The sequence below is a fragment of the Patagioenas fasciata genome, chromosome 3 (assembly GCF_037038585.1).
Source record: "Patagioenas fasciata isolate bPatFas1 chromosome 3, bPatFas1.hap1, whole genome shotgun sequence".
In the NCBI taxonomy this organism is placed as follows: Eukaryota; Metazoa; Chordata; class Aves; order Columbiformes; family Columbidae; genus Patagioenas; species Patagioenas fasciata.
Window position 1 is genome coordinate 2,205,311 of NC_092522.1, and position 19,207 is coordinate 2,224,517.

The following is a 19,207-nucleotide window of genomic DNA, read 5'->3' on the forward strand; positions in this document are numbered from 1 at the left end:
CGGTCACACTGCTTTCATACCGACTTCACCTATTACACCAGCTTTGCACTGACTATCAAGAAATGGACTGAGGCTGAGTTGGCTGCAATTGTGACTTTGTTCTCAAGTCCTCTCCCACGCTATTCCAGGCAAAATAAAATGTGCCAACAAAGATTAATTTCTCCCAATGGAAAACACACAGTTACTTTGCATGACATAGTAGAGACCGAACAAAGCACTGGGATTCTAGAAACCTGAGTGCCATTCTTGTCTCTGAAATTAAAAGCATAGCACGATGCTGGCTGCAGCTTATCTGGTCTGACTGTGGGTCATGAGCAGGGCTACCTTCAAAGTAAGAGCAGGTTGCTGAGGGCTGGTCCAGCTGAGTTTTGAGTACATCCAAAGATGCAGATTTTTCAGCTGCTGTGGGCCCTGGTTCAGTGTTCTACCAAGGCCACTGAAACATTTTTCCATTGGTCAGGCTTGGAAGAGGAAGCAAGCCTCATCATCCTGCTTTGCCTCTATTTTTACAAGTGGAAAGTGGGAATAATATTAAAATAATCTTTCCTAAAGTGGTCAGAAATCTGCTGATGAGAAGTATGGTGATACTTATTAATTTCTATTTATAAAATTCAAACTTAAGTCTGAGAACAGCAACAATTCTAAATGTAAGCATGCAAAAGTTAACAGTTTTTTTCTAGAAAGAAGAGGAATTAATCATATCCCCAGATCAATGCTGCATGTAGCTGCTGTTTGCAGAAGCAAGACATCAGTTTGGATGTTAGGGACTTTATGTGATCCCAGAAATGAGAATCCCAGAGACCGAACCGTTCCCTCTCATGGGATGGAGGTTTCCTTCACCAAATGTATCAGCAATCACTGGGGTAACAGTTGAGAGACAAGAACTGCTGAGGATGTTTGATAACCCAGCAACAAAGCAAATACTCTAGGACTCCAAGGAAGCAAGATCCTGCTGTGAGTCAGGTCTTGGACACAGTATGATATGAAGTAAGACCACAAACTCATCATGGTTACTTGAACATTAAACAGCACCATGAAGCACTGACTTAAAGTCAGAATATAAAAGAGCAGGATAACTTCCACAATCAGGACAGAAAGCTGAGGCCTAACTCGCTCTCAGCAAAGATTTCTACAGGACAAGAGGAAAAGCTGTGCCCTTGGAAAATACTGTCCCGAACAGGAAGCATTCATCTACTCTGTGCTTGTATTAAAAATAGACAACACACGTGCCTGGAAATATCTGAGGGTCTACTTCCTCAGGGCCCATAGGGAAATGTGGGGCACAAAATTACCTTGGGGATAACAGAAGGTGCATTTGAAGGGTTTATTCAGTTTCTGTCACGAGCAAATTGATTATATATCACACCGAAAGAGCAGCACTGCTGCAGGTGCTTATCGATGGTTGCTGTTACCTAGCACTGTAGTGACATGGATTCTATATTCAGAAAATAAATTACTATATTTGCCTTAATCTCTTCTTCATGCCAACATGGCATCGCAAATTAAAGGAGCTACACCTATCAACAGCTTGTCACCAGCAGTCAAGTGGATGATTTCTCCTGGTCTCCAAGATGATAACAAAAATAGCATTTAAATATGGGGGTAAAAAACCCAAATCATTCAATATAATTGCAAGAATGTTTTCTTCTGAATTTCTACCTTAGGAAAATAATCCTTGATGGTCTCTGACTAATCCAAATGGAGGCTAATCCAAATATAGCTGATAAGTATAATTTGGTAGGTTTTTATAAATAGTACTCTTTTATATCTCACTCACATCTCTTCATGATCCTAATCCCTTAAAAGCCTTTGATCGATGCTATGAAGGAAAACTTCTGGAATCCCAATCTTCTCCTGTGCTACTTTCAGCCACTTCACTGTCAGACAGCCGCTGCAGACAACGCTCTCTCAGGCTTCAGATGCTGGTCACAAGTTCTGGAAAGAGAGAGGTTATGGAATCTCTCACCGTGCCACCAACACACAGAATTTACAAGCACTTCGCTATTCCCTTTGTAGGTATAAATACAACTTCTGCTTATTCCTTCCTTGCTCCATGGTCATGGTCAGCAACCTCTGCATTCCCCTTGTCCTGGGACAGTTGGATACAGTGAATGTTAGATTTATCACATGATTTTTTGCAAAAGCAATGTTTGCCATGTTTTTGAAATTTTTTTTAATCTTTTCATCAGCAAGCTGAATGTGGTGGTGTACGAAAGAGGATAATTTAGCTCAAGAGCAGAGGCTGTGGGACATGTGTAGACTTCCTGCTGTACTCATCTCATAGCCTTTGATAGGAATTATAAGGAAGGTATCAAGGGGAAGGTGTAAATTTGGAGTCCAATATTCTTCCAGTAAGTGATATCTATTTAAACTCAATTTAATGTCTGTGGAGTAGATGTCAAGGAAGCATAACAGAGCACAAGAGGGAGCGCAGGTGGTCTGGCTCGCACAATCTCGCACGCGACTGCCAAACCAAGAAATTATACAGAAGCACTTAGGTCTTAACCAAAAACGGTTCATAGCCCATTTCCAATATGGAGGCGAGACTTTGAAACAAAATGAGACAATTATTTCCTTCATGCTTTGATCATCTTTTTATAAGTCATTCCCACTGCGTCAAGGAATACATTAAGGAGAAGTGGATTAAAGAGATAAAAATAATAAAGGATGAAAAAAGGCAAAACATTAAAGGATAACAACAGCACAAATACTCTAATTTCACCTCCTAGTAACAACTTTTACTTTTAATCCTTCACTAGCTGAGAAAGGACTACATGTATCACTACTAAAGTGATTACTACATACAATCTGTGACTATACTAAATAATTTTAAAAAAATATATAAAGAATTTCTACCAAAGTGATACTGAATGTTCAAATAAAATGAAGACAACTCAAAGTCTTATTGTGTATACTTCATTATCTAGTTTCTCATCTGAAAGGAAAAAAGCTGCAATTCATCCCTCATTTTTCTTTTCCATTCTCCATCTACCAATAGCAAGCCTAGTAGCAGGGCTGATGACAGTAGCAGTTTAGTTTTATTGCCTTACACTTCCCTCTGCTATACAAATGTTCCGAGCTGCTAAAAAAGCAAGTTCCTTAGTGAGAACAATTCTTACTCCAACAGATGCTACCCCAAATGATACAACAAATATACCCTATACTAACCATTTTAGCACCCAAGTTTAAGATGTTGCTCTTTTCTAATGACTGAAGCAGTAATAACGGGATTTAACGTGTCAGTACTCAAGATAATCTTGTGTCAAAACGCCAGGAGGCAGGTATAGGAAATGACACTAAAAATCTGGCTGAGATGTTGAGACATGGTGTATTCTCAGTGAGTCCAAATAAATCTAGTTTATCTAAGTAGCAATTGTGCCACCTCTTTCCACCTCTGCTTGTTTTGGGCATTTCTAATGCACTCACATCATTAGACTTCAGTGCTAGACAATAATTATATATAGAATTGAGTGCAAAGAACATTTTCACAATCACTTCCAATGCATGTATTTAGTTTTCACACTTTCTGCTGATGGCTGTTGGTGTCTCTCCCCTACCTGAAGTTAAATCTTTCGCCTTTCTCACCACAACACTATTGCTTAGTGCAGGCTCTTTAGTTTTTTTCCTAGGAAAAAGACCAAAGTAAACATAACTTTTAACCCAAAGCAAAACAGGAACCTGTGAGATAAGCAGAAACTGTAATTCAGGATTAAGCTTAACTGAAACACTGGGTTGTGTTTAACAGACTAAAATACCCTGTTTTTTTCTGTCAGGGTGATATGCATTGCCCAGTGGAATGGGGGCACAGATTTGGGAAATACTGATTTTTACTTTTTTAGCACCGTATTAGATCTCCTGGGCACTCTGCAAAGCAGAGTTTAGTGAAATGCTATAGAGTAGAAGTTAGAGACAAAGCATACTGACTTGTTACTACTGGACATTTCACTACTTTTCCAATAGCAGAAGTAACTTGTGGAGACTGTTGCCACCAACAATTTCATGGGAAATGCTGCCGGAGCCACACAAGAGTGTCATCTTGTCCTTCTGACATTCTCCACATCATGTTTTCAATATGCATGTGTACATTAATTATAGTCAGTCCATGACTCACAAACTCAGAGCAGCTCTTATCTCATGGCTACACAGAGTAAGCCATGCATGTCAAGACTAAGGCCATGTCCTCAACATGCACATCAACAGCCTTTAAACACCGCACACAAATTCACTTGTTTGGAATGCCAATTTCTGTCAGCAAACATAAGGAAAAAGGATTTCAGGCTTTTCAGGATTTTTTTTCTAAGGGGATATCAGAGAAGTGGATGGACAATGAGCTTCAGAGCCTACAGGTGCACACCCTTAGCAGAATTAATCGTTGTAATTAACAGTGCCAGTGTCAGCAATATAAAGCAGACATTTTCTATACGTGTGAAGTTTAATTGTGCTAGGGGTTCTCCCTTTCAGAAAACAGGATGTTACCTGTGATAACAACACAGTAATAGAAAATTGCCTTTAGAGATGTTTTATATTAATAACAAATAATAATTCTTACTATAGGGTCACTTTTAGAAGTATTTGAAAGTGCAATGCGCTTAAGAGCACATTAACAGATTCAGCGTGACTGTTAGGATATGTCTAGGACAAACAAAATGGAAATCAGTCATTCCAAATTTATTACCATCGTATCTGGTTTCCGTCAAGTACCAGTAATTACCTACATTTATCCCACAGGCATTTGCATCGTACACGTCTGTTAATGTATAACTAGATATGAGTGTATAATATCTCATGCCTAAATACTTCAGTGAGTCACTAAAGAGGGGGAAGATTTTTATTTTATTTTCCTTGTCTGTATAGGCAAGATACTATTTATTAGCAAGTTAAAAGCAAGATTGGGACACAGTAAATCCTGATTAGAGCAAGAAAGCTTTTTCACCATGAGGCTGGTCAAACACAGGGGCCAGAGAAGCCATGGGATCTCCTTAAGCCCTGAGCAACCTGCCCAAATTTGAAGCTGGTCCCGATGTAGACAAAGGGTTGGACTAGAGGCCTGCAGAGATCTTCCAAATTTAAAGTATTCTGTGATTCTAAGGGCTAACACAGCCCAAAACAGAGAGGCACCTCTGGGAATCTGCAGTATCTGAGAAGCTACTTCAAACTGTGCTCAGACTCTATTTGCTTTTCTTTCAGGCCAAGCAACATCCATTTTCTTGTTTTAAAGTTGTCCTGAGTGCTAACAGTACATAACTATAAATATCTCTCAGCCTTCAGGAAAGTAGATTTGCACAGAGAATGTACAATATTGTACTAGAAGCATTATAGGGAAGTTTAGGGAATAGAGAGATTAAGGAAAGGGAAAATGCATCATACTTGTAGCAACATCATTTAAATCCAATTCTGATGCGTGCATTTATCTCCACAGTGTTTTCTAAACAGAAATCAGATATTATTTTCCTTCTGCACAACAGGAAACAATAACAATCAGCAGCAACATCTGGGCTCTGCTCTTCTTAATGGCACTTTCATGCAGTTATAATGTAAAGTACAGGAACCGAATTTGGAAATAAAACAGAAATGTTAATTTGACACTTGGAACTTTACTACAGTTGTGTAATTTTAAGCCATTTTAATCATAGAACTCTGCTGTTAGGTTATATTATACAATAACACTATTCGTCCAGAGACACTTTCTTAGTCATCATCGCTCGTGTTTTGGAGGGTTTAAAGTTACTTTTTCTGTTCTTTTTTGCTGAAGGCTATGGAACTGAAGTTACTTCAAACCCAGATTTCCTTGTATGCTCTGAGTATCCTCATCCACTGTTTCCTGCCATGCACCAGGATGAACAGAGGTACACAAGCCTCGTCCCAGATGAGGTACAGACTGACTTGCAAGGATGCTGCTGTCTTTGCTTGATCTTTGACATCAGGCACTTGTAACAAGACCGTCCACCAGCAACCACAACCAGGGAGGGACTAGCTTAGGTAGAGCACCGACATTTTACCTAGCATTACCTTCTGCTTATCTGACCAAGTTTACAAAGGACAGATGCTGAAAACCCTCAGCAGATGATTTAAAACATCCTTCTTAGTGCTTCTGTCATTGGTGGTGGCATATCAATGCCTGCGCAACACATCACGTAACACACTTGAAGGAATTGCCCTTCAGTAATATAAAAGCAACAGCATCCAAAACTCCAAGGGGGAAAAGTATAATCCTGCCCCAATGCCAACCTTGTCACAGAGTTCTTTGGAAAACCATGAAGCAAAAGACACTGGTTAGAAGATGTTTTACCTGATCTGTATTTTAACTGCAAATGAATGAGTGAGAATGCACAGTAGTACTTAAAGTGTTCCTTGAAGAGTAAATTCTTTTTTTCCACATCAGTTTATACAACTTGAACCCCTGGGACTTCATATTTCCTTTACCTCAAGATAATATTGATCCACAAAGACTTCTGGGATTGCTTCCCCTTCTCCTTATATTAACAATGAATCTTCTTTTTTTTTTTTTTCCTGGGCAGAGATCTTAGATAAACATTGTATTGATTTTCCCTTCAAATACCACCTTAACACTCTATGAAAATACCTTCAAAAATTAATGCAGATAATACTGCTGGATCGCAAAAGCTGCTGTCCAGCATTTAGTGAGCTGATGCGAACGTGGGACATTCACTCTCCAACACTCACAACTCATCATCTGTTTGTCACTCCCGCCTCTTCAGTCAGGCTTAGAGAAGAGCCTTGCGGTTTTGTTCTCATTCAATTTGCCAGCCTTCTCCAAGAAACCTTCTTTTGTGTTCCCTGGTAGCACCTTGAAACTCTAGTTCTGGTCTCACAGTGGCTACAATAATACAATTCTTAGTGATTCAGGAAGCAAGATAATCAGCTACAAACGCAAGCGATAATCACAAGCGCTTACCACATAGCTGAGTAAAATGTTTGCTTTGAGTCTCCCATTTTCTTATTCCTTGTTTCACCCAATTAACATATGATGCATTTCCTTCAATCTTGTGGTTAGATGTCTGAAACTTTTCAACAGGGTATTACAAATGATTCACATTTCTTAACATCCAGTATTTCACTAGAAAAAAAAAAATACTAAGTCTCAGGATTTTTATTTCCCATGAAATCAAATAATCATCAGCACAGGTTGATCCCAAAATCTCATTTATTTCCATGGGTTTGAAAAAGTTATTTAATAAATTTGGGTCCAACATTGCTTTAAGATTAATAAGAGATTTACTGTTGACTTCAGGTGACCAGAATTCCACTTTATATCTCCACCAGTTTAGCAAATTGGAAACAATCCCCATCTGCATTACACAAGCTAATTATTTCTCTTTTTGCTAGCACCAAGAAATAGTAACTATAGATTGGACAGATGTCCATTTAGGTTTATTTATATAGTAACTTCATAGTAACACTGCATATATGACAAGTTCACCAAGAAGTCACTGGGAGAGGAAGATATTGTAAAATTACACAGGTTATTTTCTGTAATTACTGAGCTCAACCAAACAACTATAGAATATTAGGGGCTTCTCAGACTTAGTAAATTACTATATTGAAAACTATAGGAAACATAAGCTGACTGGGGTACACTTCAAATGTATCATTTGGAAAAATTATTAGTAGCAGAGAAATAAAATCAGAAAGGGGTCAAAGAAACTAGGAAATAACAGGAGAAATTCACTGCATGCCAAAAAATCTAACTTCATCATTCAGAAAAAGAGCAAAAAGACACCTCAGACTTTTATTTTACGGACTGACTCTAAACCTCCAACTAATCCTTTTCTGTCCCAGTCCATTACGGCACTCCTTAACACACGCAGGTGGCACCATTGTGGCATTTCATTCAAGGTGGAATCACATCAGTTTAAAACCACTGAGTATCATACTTATGACACTTTTTTGGGGGGCAGGGAACAACACACACAAAAAACACACAAAAAAATAATTATTTCTATGAAGAAGTGCCCAAAATTCAAATTCCACAGCTGGCAATTGCAGAGAAGCACCTCTGACCCCCTGCAGATTTCTTTTCAGCAGGAAGTTTAATTAAAGTGGTTGGTTTGCGTTGTTTTTCCTTCTTTTAGCACTGGAAATTCCCTCTGCACCTGCCACACAGAGTGATTCCTTCAGTTTCAGGAACAGGAATTCAAAGGACTCCCCACAGCATATCAGACTCAGGCTTGTGCTAAGTATCAACCATACGTATATTTTTAAAGATTTTATTTACTTTGTTTAAAACCTGAATGTTAATCCAAGGCTAGCTGTCGTTTTGCCTCTGCATTGCTAAGACAACTGAAGAAGTTAATGGAATACATAAAATACTGCAAAACAAACCAAAGTCTGCCCTACAGCGCTTCAAGTTCCCTTTCTAAATTAGTTCAAGGAAACAGCAATTGGTTCACTCTCATTTTAGATCTTCCAACAGCAAAAAGGCTGATTTTACTGAATTTGGTAAAACTGCCTACATTGTTGGTTAATTAACATAGCCATTTAACTTACTGAATCAAGTCCCAGAAGTGAATGTCAAGGTTACCTTGAGTCAAGAGTATTGTAAAAGAATAAACCAAGGTTTTATCAACGTCACTGCCACATGGTATAACGAAAATAAAACATGGAGAAGAATCCTATTCCCCTAAAATCTGGTGTTCTTCTCAGAATATGTAGGAAAGAAAGAACAGTGAATAAAAGCAGAAAGCAGCAGTGACAGTACCTTCAGGTAGTTGGGTAACGAGCAGTGACAAAGCAATTATTTCTTCATTCTCAAACATGCAGGGGAAACTAAAATACACTGCTGATTTTTTTAATTAAAAAAAAAAAGTTGAGATTGAAAGCTATATAACAGTTTAGAAATAGCACTAACATTTGCCACAAAGCTTGTCAAGTTTAAATAGTCATAGTACCTAGAACACCAGTGCCAGTAAACCCTTGCTGCTTTGTAGCATTTGTGAGAGTTTAAAACATACAGATATCAGAGGTAACACGTATACCCCCAGCCCCAGGAAAAGACGAAAGCCTCAGGAATGGATCAACACAACAGTTCTGCCTAGAAAAGTTAATGATTTCACACTCATTCACTCCTGTAAGGTCAGAGATGCACCAGTGAAATAAATACTACAATGCAGCACCAGTTTGGATCATTCCCTCATCCAAAGGCAGCCAGATCGTTCCCTGCTGATGAATTCAGTCTGCTCAAGAGAATAAAATGTTGCTACACTCCTTTTAACTCCTGAGCTGGCTCAACTATAGCCACATACCATCCTGGCACCCAAACGAGCTTCCTCAGCTCTGTTCCTGCCTCATGTACTCTCAAAAACCATGAATTTCAGAAAGCTCAGCTCAATCCCATCCAGAGACATGGAACATAACTCAGCGTGGGGCTGAACAGCTTCCAGCAAGGGGCTGCTCACAGCAAGAATGGATAAAACCCAGCAGCAAACAGGAGTGTGCAATGAAGAGGGTCCTGATCAGGGCACAAAACCACTCTAGGAAAGTCTGCACGAGCTGCAGAGCTCAGGGTGTGGGAGCTGCAACCACATGCTTGGTGAATCTTCACCAAAAATGGTGATAGTGAAAGGAAAGTCCACGTGTGTAATGGTTAATCAGCACAATCTACCTAATCATATGCCAAAGGACTGTATGAACATCGGCATTGGGGGGACAACGAACAACAACTTAAGGAAAAAAAAGCCAGGAGGGGGGTGCAAAGAAGCTATAAAAGGCCAGTGGTGGAAAAACAAGTTAAGATTTGAGTTAAGGAAAAGGATATGAAAAACATTAGCTTTTCTAGATAATACCTTCATATTTGCTAAAAACAAACTTATCTAAAATTATTCTAGCTATGCTAGTTCTCCTCTGATATGCAAATCACCCCCACAGCATAGGAAAGGTGTTCAGAGGAGTTCAAATGGCCCCAAAGCAAACCAAGCAGTCAACTTGGACCTGTAACTCCACCAGTCCACTGACAGAAAACAGGAAAATAAGCTACAGATTTACTCCATAATACAATATTCAAATAATAATATTAATTAATATAATATTATGAATATCCAATAATAATACAAAATTAATATGTCACTAAAAAATCTTATATGAGTAATGTGTGACACACTGGGGGTGACATATGGGGTGTGTGTGACATACTAGAGAAGTGAGATTTTGTTTGGGCAGAAATTTAAAAAATTAATCTACGAATTAGGAGAAAAAACACTTTTAAGATCCCCAAAGCCTAGAAATTATTTTGCGCAGTGAACCGGGTTACCTTTATTTGCCAAAAATGTTACACATTGTAATGCTTGTCACACTTTGCTTCCTGGGTTGTCTTCACCAGCCTGTGTCAGTCATGTTGTCCTCTCTATAGCCCAACTAACAATTTACCTTCTTTACAAATGTCCTCAAGAAATGGGATTTTTTTAAAGTGTTACATAGTCAACTTCACAAATCATTCCTTTTGTTTGTGTTTCAGGCGGTCGCACTTCACAACAATGCAGGCACGCATGGGGATTTGGTGTTGGGCTTTCTTTGGTTGGGTTTTTTTGTGTTCTTGTTTTGTTTGGTTTGGAGGGGTTTTATTTGTTTTGGTTTGGGGTTTTCTTGTTTGTTTCATTTGGATTATTTTGTTTGTTTTGGTTCGAGGTTTTCTTGTTTGTTTCATTTGGATTCTTTGTTCTGGTTTGAGGTTTCCTGGTTTTCTTTTGGATTCATTTGTTTTGGTTTGGGTTTTTCTGGTTTTGTTTTGGATCCTTTGTTTCGGTTTCAGGTTTTCTGGTTTTGTTCTGGATCCTTTGTTTGGTTTGGTTTGGGGTTGTCTTGTTTTGTTTTGGTGTGGGTTTTGGGGAGGGGAGTTGTTTGTTTTTTGGGGTTTTGTTTGTGGTTTGGGATGATTTTTTGTTTGGTTGGTTTTGGTTGTTTTTGGTTTTTTTTTGGGGGGGTGTGGTGTTGGGCTTTTTTGTGGTTGTTATGTGGTTTTGTTTGCCTTTTTAAAAATTTTTTTCCACACAAACCCCTCAGAAGCACGGCCGCCCACTCTCAGCCTATCCACCACGTTTGCTCACATTATTAAGTAAATATCGACATGTTAACTACCAGTACAACAAACCCAAACCCATGCTATCAAACACCCACCTCACTTTGACAGGGAAAAGGCCAAACGGCCCAAACTCACCCCACAGGACAGTCAGGAGATGTTTCACCATCACCCACCAGCAGATTTGCTGAAGTTTTCCTCACAACTGAGGGAACAAATCGCAGCCCGGGAGCCAGAACCCCTGGAAAGCTGTGGAAGACACCTCAAAGACCGAGGACCAAGCTCAATTCTTACAATATTTCCAGCCCAAACCACTAGAAAACAGCGGGTTGTGCTGGTTGCAGCGGCTGCCTGGGCGCCAGCTGCTCTGTGAGGTGGCGACTGAGCCGGTTCCAGCCGGTTCCAGCTGGTTCCAGGCGGTTCCAGCCCCTCAGCTGCCCCAGAACAGGCAAAATGCCGCTCAGCAGTGAGGAAAACTCACCCTTCTTCAAAAAAATAAACACATATTGCCTTACTTTTTGGTAGAAGAATATTATATAGGGAGTTTCCAGATATATATTTGTTTTTCTTTCTTTCTTTCTTTTAAATATAACGTGTGCAAGCTCTCCAGTGGGAGCACCATTCCCAGCAGCACAGTCAAACCTTCCATTACCTACCAAGGCCTCAGGTCTGAGCCATACTGCGTGTCTTTTTATATGTATTAATACAAAAAAATAACATATTTAAACTAAAGGAAAACGGAGTACACTGAAAACAAAGCACTGGTTCAGTCACATCTTCCCCTGCCGCCCCTTTCTGCCATTTCTCAGTTCTCATTTTGCTTCTCCTGCTGATAAGGCCGCTGGTGGGATGTATAGAAATAAAATGAAAACAAAGGCTAAATAAACTCAGCCTGGTCCCTGCCAGCACAGACAACTTCTGGTGGTGCAGCTTACCTCCCAACCCAACTTGCAAAAGCCTGAAAAAAATCCCATTTATCCCGATTTATTACTGTTTAACTGCTCAAAACAGGCAGTGAGGGACTTTCTTTGAAGCCAGAGGGAAAAATGGGAGACTCCCCTTTAAATGATGTTTATGGTAGTGGAAATAAGATACATTTACTGTTTGTTTGCCTGTTTGTTTTCTTCCTCCTTTCCCATTCTGTATTGTGTAATAACGTCTGCAAGTGAAAAATACACTCAGGCATTTTTAAAGAAAAAGAGTAGGTATATGTATGATTCTCCAAGCCACAGCTTCTTTGTTTTGGGCAGCCTCATGCCAGGGAAACCTCTTTCCTATTAACAATATTTATGACAAGTTTTCAAGAAGGTTTAGCTGTAACCATTAAAATCAAGCCAGTTACACGGGACTAGAAAGGCTTGTGCGTCTCTTTTGATGGACATGAGAAATAGAAACGTTCAAGTTGATGTGAAAGGAGACGTTTTTTATGTTTTATCCAGGGAGAACGAAGAAACGCCACCAATTTCCAGTAGGTTTTATAGGTAAAAACACATTTCCCAGGGATTTGACAGGTAGTCCTAACCCATTGATATGTGAGGAGTTTGGGACATTTTGGACAAGTAACTTCAGGGGAAATAAAAGAAAAAAGCCCTACCCCTTGCTACCATATTGAGCAGCTCTCTTTGGCTCATGTTCTGCAACAAATCCTTCAGATAAGACAGTCACATCTTCAGCGGTATCAAAATATCATTTAAAATGTGCATTGTTTATCCTTTCTGATATATATTATACATACAGCCCAGCTGTCTCGTAATGCAGAAGCAATCCGAGTTTCAATACAACATTCATTAGAAAATAGCCTCTCCGGTCTCAACCAAGACAAACCCTTTTTTCTTCCTTTTATGGCTTTCAGAAATAACCTTTTACAAGAAGTGATTATAGCTGCAATGAGGAGGAAATGACAATAAATAACGTAGTATCTTTTTTGAGCACATCAAGGGCTTTGCAGCTTCAACATGTGAAGAAGAGTCTCTCTTACCTCAGTGAGCTGGGTAATGTGTCTAAATAAAAAGAAAAATAAAATATTATCTGTCACTGCCATAACAGCAATAAGATAAAGTTATTTATATAGGCTGCAACCAGAAGTTCTTCTAAAAGAAATCAGCACTGGAGAAATATTTTTAGATGAATAGCGCTCATCAATATTTTAAAGCGGGGGAAGAAGAAAGGCGCGCATGGAGGGAAAGAAACCTAACAATTGAATTTGAATATTTCAAATGCCTACTGAAATGTAATTTCTGAATTTTCTAGGATGAATTTACAAATACAAACCTCCTTTTCTTTGGATGGATACAGCCCAAGGATGCTGCAGAAAGTGGGTCAGTACTCCAGACTTCAAAATCCAACCCGAGACAAAAGCAGCCATACTCACAGCTTCTAGCTCCTACAGTTCGATGGATGAGAGATGGCGTGGAGAATTTTATTCAGCTTTCTGAATGCAATCAAGAGCTCTGTCCTCTGATTGCAATTATTTTTTCAAAAAGTGATGATGTGTTGTCTGCTGAAGTTTCAAATTTTTAATCTGTTTGCTACAAATTATTATTTGTTAAGGAGAAACAGGGAGAAAACTTTATCATTATTTTAAAAGTTATTTTTCTTTAAATTGGGGCTTGGTAATTTTCACCTTTTACATCTCCAGCCTCCCCTTCTAAAACACTGGTACTCCAAAGAAACCCGATCAAAGGGAAATGGTCCCCATTTTTCAGCAGCTGGAAAACCTTTCTTGATTTAAAGCCTTTAACTGGAGAAAGGACTGAAGTAGTTTTGTTTAATGTTTCTGAGAATATTCCATCAGGTTGAAGTTAAATAGGAGAGATTTCAGCCCAAACGATGAACTCTGGATGAGCAAATCACGTATTAGTGACTTTCAATCAGTTCTGCCTTGACAAAAATGCACCTGCATGCACCAGGCACTGGGAGCAGCCTCTTCTCTGCCAGTGCACCATACTGACGTACAGAAAATAGCAAAATTGCAAAGAGGAGGAGAAACACTGGATATCTGGAATGTCAACGTGATCAAAGGGATCAGCTAAAATAATAATTGCCTGTTCTTTCCACTTAAATACTTTTTTTTTTTTTTTCCCCTCAGGAGGCAATGTGTAACTCTCAGAGAGGATTTAATCTAAATTTGCAGGGAGCATTTATATTTGTCTAGCTTGTTATTGCAGATATCATTAAAATAAATACAATAATACTCTGTCATCATCCTGACAAATCCCAACAGAAAGTAAATGCCTTGCAGACAAAATCCTTTCAGATCAAACCCAAGGTAGGTCACTAAAACAGTCTGACTGAACACTCAGGGTACTGACACCACCAAAACCTGCACCAACTACGTGATGGATGGCAGCGTGGCTCTCTGTGATAAAGGTACAATGACCTTAGCCTTATCCTGACAACTTACCTGTTCCATGAAAGCTGCCAGAACCAAAACATTGTTGCTCGAGAACATTTCTAGGATTTGGCCACAGGACAGCGAGGATTTTGACTGTCTGGTTCTGCTGCTTAACATGGAAAAGCACAGACAACATCAAAGTCTGTTGGCTCACTGCGTTCCTGCCTAAGCACACTCCTTGTGCTATAAAGTTCCTGGATCTGAATTAATATACAAAGCTTGATGGGATGCCTACAGTCCCCACAGACATCATTAAAGGCCAAAAATATAGTGAGGGCAGAGAAATGCCTGTGTAGTAGCAAACACTGCTCCATCACTGCCTGCATTGCTGGGGCCTCCTTTGAGTCCATCCCAACAGGTAACTTACTACAAGGCTGGCTAATGTAACATAGGAGGGAACATTTTTAAGAAGTTTCACGTTTTACCTGATACCAACAATGAATTTTCTAAGACAGGTTTATTAATTGCTTGCCTAAACAAGCCTCTGGAAGTTTACCATGAGCGTGCAAAGGAAGGCAAGCCAATAGGCTCCCCCAAAACCAAACAAAACACTCACACTTCATATTTCAGTCTTCTATTTAAAAATCAGGCTGTGTGCTTGTATTAACAATCAGGGTGCAAAAGACAACGCAGGATTGGAGTGAAAGATCCAAGATCAGCAACGACTCTCTAAAACTACAAGGCTTTGGTGCATTTCCCCGAAGCTGTCCCTAAGGAAAACTCTATCACCAGCACCAACTACTTCCCTCCAGTGATAGTAGGCACATAGACAAATAAATAAATAGAGAAATAAATAAATAAGGATTCTCACTGGGTTCCTCCTTCTGCAGGAAAGCATTTTGTGTTTCCTTGCACCTGCTTTGAGTACTGAACAGAATTACGACTGAACCTGCTCCAGGGTCTGAGGATGCAGAGGATCTGCCATCTGCAACCACACTGGGCTGTTTTCCCAGCTACACAGAGATTCAAGAAATTTAGAAGTGAAAAAAACCCCACTATTGTCTAATCAATAAATACAGAGATTTTTCTTTCAGCAAAAAGCATTTTTAGTAGCAAGGGCAATCACCGAGACTGCTACATTTAGCATCAACAGAGATGAAAACTGGCAACAGCAAAGTTTTCCAGCACCTTCTTAAAGAAGATTGACAATGGAGACCAAAAAGGCTTTCTGTTACTAAACCTACTCAAATTATTTCATTCATGTCAAGACTCCTTTTCAGCACAAGATCATTCAAATATTTCTTTCCTGATAACGTTTATGGTAAGAGTAACCTGCACCTTCCCATGCTGCCCTGATCTCACATGCTAGGCTGGGCTTTAAGACGTTGTGTACAAGAGAAGGTGCTAATTGTACACAATATTTTGCCTTGTATGCCCTTTATTCTGCCTGCTGTCTTCTCACATGTATTTCCTCATGTGAGGAAAAACATACTTGATGGTTTTTAAAAATCAACCCAAAAAACTTCGGATTTCTCCTTTTTCCCAGAAGCCTGCCACACCTGGGACTGCCATCTGTAAGTTGCAACACGACTTCAAGCAAAGAATTGTCATTGATTTTTATCCATACTTTCAGACATTCTGTGATAATCCTGACTTTAAAAACCAAGACTAGGAAAGAGAGAAAACAAGTGAAATTCTACTATTTTTGAAGGCTGAAAATCCTATTAGGTTGGATTTGAAGTCTGGGCTGTCCGCACGCTTTGGAATGGCGTATTTTGGAAAGGAAAAAAGTGCTCATCACCACGTTTGGACCAGCTGGAATGAGGAGCTCGCTCTGGAAGTGCCGAGGCTCCAGGCTGGAGGAGCAGCAGTAGGTGCAGTTGTCAGCTCTTCTGTATGTAGGGGGAGGAAATTCATTTCTCCCTGAGACAAAGGACAAGATACTCAGGCTCTAGAAGTGAATCTCACAATGTAAACAGCGATTACCACTTCAAGAGGAGTCTTAGTCAATTAAAGCCTGTAGTATCAGCTTCAAGTGAAGAGATCAGACAGAGGTCCCCAAGCAATTACATGAAACAAAGTCACCCTTAAAGCAGCTTTCTCTAATAAAAGCAGGATTCTGGTTTGTACTACTTTATTCTCAAGAGATTTTTTCTAACTATGTTTCAAAAGGCATTCAACTGCTGCAATTCACAACCCCAGATTAAGAACTTTAGCCCATAGGTCAAAGACACAATTACCCCCATTTCCCATAAATGTCCTTCCCCAACACACAAGTCGAGCTGATTTTTTTGTTGAGACTGGGCAGGAAAAACATCTAAGCCTCTTCAACTCTTCTCCTCCTGCCACTTGCATTCAAACAAAGCTTGTTATACCCTTTGCTATTGCCCCCTCTCACCATCCACACATGTACTCACACTCCCCAGCAAATTCCTTGGACTCTGGGTTTGCAAACGGGTTGGCAGGAAACTTCCAGTTGCTTTCAGGCACTAGTGGCATCTGTCTTAGCAGCCTTGAAGTGAGACCCCAAAGGTACCCTTATCTTTCTTTTGAAAACCTTTTATGCCTAATTTTGATCCCCCAAATTGCATCAAATGTCTATAACTGAAGTATGAATATTTTCTCAGTGTCTGTGACTCCTCTCCTCGCTTGCCTGAAGCTTCAGTTTTCTGCAACTTGATGTTACTTACTGAAAAAAAACCCAAACAACCCTGTGAATAAGTTATTTGTATACAATTTGATGAAAGCAGTGGATCTCACAGCCTGATCAACATCAACTGAAAGCTTCACTGTCTCACTACTCACCTCTCCATAGCAAGGAGAAGCATCTAAACTCAAGAGCATACATTCTGGTCAAGAGCTTGGCCTGAGTACTTTGTGCTACTGAGAATTTTCTTCTGTCAATGCAAATGATTGGCAACTGAACCCTTTCCTCTGACAACCCCCCAGGGAAAAGCAGGGGACTGTTTGGCAGCAAGTACGGTCTCTTAAAAATAGCACTAACAAATCCTCCGGCTCTTTAAAACCACTGCAGCATTAAGTTCTGAGGTTAAGGTCCAAGGAATTGTTTGGTACATGGGTTCAGCAAGAAAGTAATTTCTTCTGTGAGCTAATGGTGAAGGAAGAGAGGAGCATGCTTACCCATGGATCTAATCAATCACCTGCAGAAATCAACTTCAAACACCTCTAAATGTTAAGAGCAAGTGCTGTCTGCTTGTATTCTATGTATAACCTTTCAACACCTACAAAAGCCCAGCTGCTAAGCAGCAAATTGCATTTCAGATGCTATTTTTGGCCACAGTAGCATCATTTCAGCCTTTTCTCTGTGAGCAAAACTCGGTGCAGGTGAGCCGAGCTTGCTGCTGTCACCAAGGGGGTGGCAATGGGACCACCATCCTTTTCGCTCTGTGGATAACTTGCTTTACCTGCCCTTGGCTTGCAACCTCTAATGTATAACACCGGGGCCCACGGAACACTGCAGTGTTCAGCAAGGGACTGTGCATCTGCCATTTACCCAACTCTCCTCCAGCCTCTCTAGGATAGAAGCGGGGCAGAGGAAGAGGAGCCTTTAGGAGGGGAATAGGACAAAATCCAACTAACCCAGCTTTGCGTGAGCTGAGACTTACCCGTCTTCTAGCCCTGCAGTTCTGGAACAGCGTGGATGCGCCCACAGAGCCCTCCAGGTAACCTACCATTTCAAGACTTACAGAAAGATAAACACTACATAAATTATTATATCCAAATATGCTTTAGATTATTTCCAATGTTATTTTTTACACTGTCAGCTTATGTAATGACACGTTACACTGACAGATCATAAAAACATTCACTGTTACTTTTTTGAGCAGGCACAGTTCATTAATTAGGAATGCATCTAAACCAAAATAACTGACAGAAGCCTCCTGTCTCTTCCCAGTGTTATGTGACCTTTCCCTATAGACGTATCACTTCCACTTATAGGCAAATCAGAAGACATGCGAAGAAGGGATGCAAGAATTGTTATCCTAGTGATATAGTCAATCCTAAATAAAGCAAGAGGTTGTGCAAATATAACCAGAAGAGCTGCACACTCTAACCCACCTGCCTTCTGCAGGACACTAAGTGTACAGCAGTGGCTGATTCCCTAGATAGATTAATTTATTTTAAAGGCAGTCAGCTTTCCACATAGCTCTGTATAAAATAAAGCCTACTACTTAAGCATTACCAATACCTCTGGCATATGTATTTAGAATTAGTCCTCATTTGTCATCACTGCTATCTATATTTTAGATGAAATATTCTATCACCTGCTGTTATTTTGGTTAATTAAAATGGCCGTGGGAAAGTAGACTATCCACAAATACTTAATGCTACCCTGCTGATTCCTGGATAAGGGAAGTAAAGTGACTGCTTGATCCATCAAAAGCAGATATCAACTTCATTACCATTATCTTCTAACAATGCCACCTGAAGTTTTGTAACAGCTTCCAGCACCATTTTTTTTACTATTACAAACTGAAAGGTTTATGTTTATTATTCTTTCCCAGCTTGGGTCGAGAGACTTAAAAAATGTTAAGTTTAAACACATAAAAAGCATTTTGTGCTTAATCTCAAAGTGCTTTGATACCTCCCTACAAGAAGTTCTGGAGGCCAGAGAAGCATTTCTAACACATGGGTTGTTAATGTAACTATTGCTTTGTTTTTTAACAATAAACTTTGAAACTACTGCCACTGTTTTCTGAGCTCCACAAACTTAACCAAAGGGCCAAGGTCTAACTGGAGGGAGAGGTTGAACTAAGTAGAGGTAAATGGCTTCAGCTGCAGCACTGCTCTGTATGTGCTCAATGAGATCAGTAGTGAGC

The 19,207-nt window shown here is 39.8% G+C and overlaps 1 long non-coding RNA gene across 6 annotated transcripts in view; it reads right to left on the reverse strand.

Annotated features, from left to right (window-relative positions):
• LOC136100059 (uncharacterized) overlaps positions 1-19,207 on the reverse strand; it is a 296,518-nt gene that overhangs the window by 114,591 nt on the left and 162,720 nt on the right. For all 6 annotated transcript variants that reach the window (XR_011738055.1, XR_011738056.1, XR_011738054.1 and 3 more), the window contains exon 3: positions 1,778-1,935. This is a non-coding gene — a long non-coding RNA (uncharacterized lncRNA). The remainder of the gene's footprint in view (positions 1-1,777; positions 1,936-19,207) is intronic.